The sequence below is a fragment of the Thalia democratica genome, chromosome 3, assembly GCF_965202585.1.
Source record: "Thalia democratica chromosome 3, ktThaDemo2.hap1.1, whole genome shotgun sequence".
Lineage (NCBI taxonomy): Eukaryota > Metazoa > Chordata > Thaliacea > Salpida > Salpidae > Thalia > Thalia democratica.
Window position 1 is genome coordinate 98,136,711 of NC_139167.1, and position 5,535 is coordinate 98,142,245.

The window sequence follows — 5,535 nt, forward strand, 5'->3', positions numbered from 1 at the left end:
TTTAGTCATAAAATGCTAAAAAAAACTTGCATCGGTTGTTTGACAAAAAAGTGTATAGCTATTCTTTAAAAAAGACTATTCAATGAATAAAAATATATATTTACTGCTAAAATACATAAATAGTAAATGTTATAACTATCACAAGTTATTAAATATTTTTACAATTATTATATTGATTTTATATGTTATAGCCGATGAACTCTATCATTTTTAGGTAAAATTTTTAAACACAGTAAATTGTTTATGGTTTTGCAAGTATTGAACGGTCAAAACTTGTAACCGTAAAAAATAAAAGACAATCAAATTTCAAAATTTCACAACTATCTTAAACTATGTTAGTTATAATTAACCAATTATAGTTTCATAAAAACATTATATAAGAAGTATTTCTAAACATAAGAAACATAACTTTTTAAAAACTGAACTTACAAAAGTATTTTATTTAGCTCATATGTATTTATATAAAATGTAAGTTTGAATTTATATTTTTATATGCATGTTTAAACTTACATTTTTTTTACAATTTAGTTGTTAAACAGTTTTTTAGTAAAAATCATAACTTTATCAAATAAAGATATTTTATTGATATACAATTTGTTGTCTATATATAACTTAAAAATTTTCATGATATCATTCATTATATTTTTTAACTTCACAATTAAACAGTAAGTCCTGTTTTAAACCATAATAGTGATTATTACTCAATAAAAATGAAAGCTAATATAGAATTTATGTTTCTTGGTGTTTAAAATTGACGTAGAAATGTTTTTTTTTTTACATCAAAATTATTTTTTAATTTAAAATTCATCAGAAAAACTCATAGATTTTAGTTTTAAACTACTTAAAGCAACAGTAAAAGTTAAAAAAATATATCTAGGTACGTAAAATTAATATTGATGAAATTCGGTTGTTTTGAGCAAATTATTTTTGTACTACTTATTATTTTAAGTATAAAACTTTACACTTCCTAGTAACAGTTTTGTAATACTTTTTTTCCAGTATAGTATACAATTTTGCATATTCAAAATGATATTAAGTTATGTTTAATTAAAACATACCTGTTTTTAATAATGTTTTTAAAATTTGTAGTAATTAAGAACTAATAAACAAAAAAATATATATATAATGAAACTGTTCACTTGATCATAAAGTACTAAATATAACTAATATTTTATGTTGTTTTAAGTTTTTAATTGACTATATATATTTTTTTTCGACAATTTTGTTCTTCTTTTATTTCATTGCTTTAATCACAGCTTTTCAAAAACAAACAATTTTTTAGACTTTAAGAAATGTTAGAAGACTTAGGAAAATTTCTAGTTATAAAAACTTTTTTTAAACTAAAAAGTTTTTACATACAAGTAATAAAAAAAAAACGTGTATTTTTTTTTATTTTTAAAGTAAACTTAATAGTAAACTCAGAATAGTTTTGTAGTTCTAGGGTCTGTGATAGAAACTACCTTAATTTGGGAAAAGTCCCCTTTTTTGTGTTTAACGCTTTCAGCGTTTAGCTCTCAAGGTTTTTACTGAATTTACCTTACTCCATAGGTTCAACAAAGTAATAAATAAATGTATAATAAACTTAATATATATATATAATTTCTTTAATGAATTGAGTTTATAATAAAAATGATATTAATATGATAGTTATAAAATAGAAGTGATAAAGTAGCTAATATACCGGTAAAACCAAACTGCGAAAATAAACATAAGAAATAAATATAAAATTCTACAAATAAAAAAGTTCTTAAAGTGTTTTTAAGAACTTTTCTTAAACTTTCGAGAGTTTATTTTAGAAAATTTACTCTAATTAATTCTGATATTATGAAAAAATTAAAATAGTTTGACTTCAAAGCTGTTTGTGTTGAAAATAAAGTTTTAGTTTTTGCTGAAGAATATCGTTATTCAAAAACGAAATTTTTGTTTATGATATTATTAGTGACAGCTGTTCACAAATAAAATCAAAACTCTAAACAATTTGACTGGCTCAAGTTAAGCAAAGTACAGTTTATACTAAATTGAGGAAAAAAATATTTTGTTTCTAGATTTATTTTTATTTTACTACTATTATGTTCACACTGCGTTTAATTTAAATGATATTTTATTTAACTTTATATCTTTCATTTTGTTTCAATTCTTGCAATATATGCTTAATGAAAAGCAAGTAACGTTGTTTATTTAGTTTAAGTTTGAAAGTATAGGTATTTTAATTTCAATCAAGAAGTTAGTATTGTTATGAACAGTTTGCAAATAATGCAAAAATGTTAGGCCTGGTTAACCATAAGTTTAATTGATAAACATATGTTGAATGTAATTTTAATTTTTTCCATTAAAATAAAAAACATAAGGTACATGTCGAAATTTTTATAAATTAAAAATTAAACTATTGCGTCATTCTGTTTATTTTTAAACAAAAGTTAATTTTAGCCTAAAAGATATTGCTAACTAGTTTCAATCATTAATTAATCATTACTCTTAATATTTGCATTTTGTAGTATTCATTTTATTTGGATATGTTCTTGTTTTGAATATATATTAACCAAATGAAGAATAATTATGATCTTAAACAAAAAACTAAACAAAAAATTATTTTAAGTAACCTTTGTTAACAAAAACAAACTAAGAAACAAAATAAAATAAAACGATAGTTTTTACAAGAACTTTCTCCGTGATACATCTATTTATAAATTATTAAAAATAAGTTAAGGTTTTTTTATAGAGTTTTAGTGAAAATGATTCTTATTTAATATTAATTCAGATATTGATATGACTATAATAGTAAGGATCGTTTAATTTTTTTAATTTTTTCTTAAAAAAAATTTAACATTAAACCTAACTACATTTTATTAGTTTAAAGCTTTATAGAGAAGTTATAAGTTAGAGTTAGATTTGAGAAAAAACATGTTTAGTTTAAACATTTATTAAAAATACTAAAAATTCTTAAAGTTAAAACTTTTAAAGTTTTTAATCAAAGCTAAAAAAAAGTATTTAGTATTGTGGTTCTGATCAATTCAAAATTATAATTTTATAAACAAGCATTTATTATTTTTTATTTATTTGTAAACACTTTTTAATGGTAACTCGGTAAACGTAAAACAGTAGTTTAACTTTGCATAACAAATAAAAACTTGTTTATATTTCTGTAAGCATAAATTTTGTTTAAATAATAACTTAAATTTTTTTTCGTAACTATATAAATATAGATTGTTACTAAAACAACTAATTTTACAAACGTAATCAGTACACAAAACGTTGGTAACGTAAAGTGTATGTGTGCTTTGTACTTTATCATTTATCGTAAAAGGTTTTTTCTTAATAATTTTATATTGTACTTAGATTATTTTTGAATAATAATTTATATTTAACTTATATTCTAATTTGATTTATTTCAAACGAGTGACACGTTGTTTTGTTAGTATACTTTTTTTTTAATTTGAGTTGGTTGTTTGTCGTATAAAAATTATAAAAAAAAGTATAGTGGGAATTGGGAAATTGCTGTATAAGAAACATATAAACAAGAATAAATTCTAGAAGTGAAACAAACTGTATTTTTAAAACCACTTTCATATATAACCTTAATTTTATATAAATTGGCTTGTGAACTTTATATGCCACTATCTAATTTTATTTAAATTTTAAATGTCAGAATAATTTCAAATATTTTTAACAACTAAATGTATAGTGTGTTTAAAACTGATAGTCTTTCGTTAGATACTGAGACAGTTTTCTATCTACTAATACAATATATATAGGTCATTTCTTTTTTCTTTACTGTGCAATTTTATTTGATGTAAATAAAGTAGTTGAGGAAAAAATACAAAGTATACTTAGAAAGCGTTTTTTTTTCTTATTCAATATATTAATATTTGAAAAGGTGAAATATATAAAAAAAGCATCAACTTTAAAGTATTATCAAGGGTGACTAAGTAAAATTTACATGTGAATAATAATTTTATTTATAAGTAGTTTTCAGCTGTTCTTTATACAGTTTTCAAAGTTTTTCGGCTCAATAAATATTAAATAAAATTAGACAAGTGTTTGTTGGGTTAAAGTATTCGAACTAACATAACATTGTTAGAATTTTGCAAAATGCTAAATTATCTACAAAGCTTACAAGCAATAAAATAGTACTTTATGTTTATAACTTTTTAAATTAATTTAGAAATAAAACTAGTCTATAATCATAATTTTATCTCGTCTAACAAAGATTTTTACCAGAAAAGTAATAAACATTAGATATTTTAGATTGTTAATATATTTTAGGACTATTACTAAATAATTTATTTTTATATTTATAGTTTAAAATGAAATTTAAATTTAGTAAGAATGTTTAAGTGAGTATAAGAAAGTATAAACTTCATTGTCTTGCTACTTATTTCCTTATCAATTTTTTTTTTAGGTTTAATATTAGATAAAAAGCCTTATAACTTTATTAAGTCAATTAAATACCAATTTAAAATAAGCAACACTTTAAATAATTACAAATTATGAACAATTTTTTAAGTTAAGTGAATGAACAATTGTAAAAGTTGTTACATAATACGACCAAATCTAAAGTATTTATGACTTAACTATTCATGCTGTTATCTTTTAACAAAGCTTATATTTCTTTTTATTTTGTATCTAACTAATTGTATGTAATATTTGAAATGTTTAATCAATCTAGATCAAAAAAATATTTTTTTGATTTAAGTAAGATAATTATTCAAAAGTTATCATTTATTTTCTGTTGATAACAATTTTTTTTTTTTTAATTTATGTATTTTTAAACAAAAAAACTTTTAAATTTAGTTTTAAAATCCAATGAAGAAATCTAAAATAGCTTGTTTACAGTAAAATTAAACAAAAACTATATATTTTGTTAATTTTTAGATTAATTATCTCACAAATAGTCTGAACAAACAGTAATTTTTAACCAAATCAAAAAAAACAAAATTTATGCAACAAACAAAAAATCAAAATTGTATAACTTAACAAACAGTTAGAAAAAAACCAAAGAATGTAAAAAAACATTAATATCTTAAGTAATTGAGAATTTCAAATAAAAATTTGAATAAGCTTTATAGAGTTTTTACATCAACTTTACACCAATGATTGTTGTTAATATTGTATTTGGAAACACTTGTTTTATAATGTTTATCTGAAAAGACTGGAACATTATAGCCAATACGTACACCCTTATCATTAGAATTATTGGGTAGGTTCAAGTTAGCTGGCTGCAATAAAGTAAATTAAAAAAAAAATTGTCAAATAATTCACTTCTAATTGTAGTGTCAACCAATAACAAGCAATTTGGTCAAACTGATGCATAACAGTGTCTTTCTTTAATCATAGAAGAATATCAATTTGTTTTCATAACAATCATAAGCTTCTATAGAATTTGTATAATTTCCTCCACTAACAACAATTTTGCCTTGCAAAATTGTACAAGCTGCATTATATATTGTTTCTTTCGTTTTCGGTAATTCGTTCCAAGTTTTATTGATCAGATTGTAAAATAAACACGCAAAAATACATTTTTGGTTTTCTTAAAAA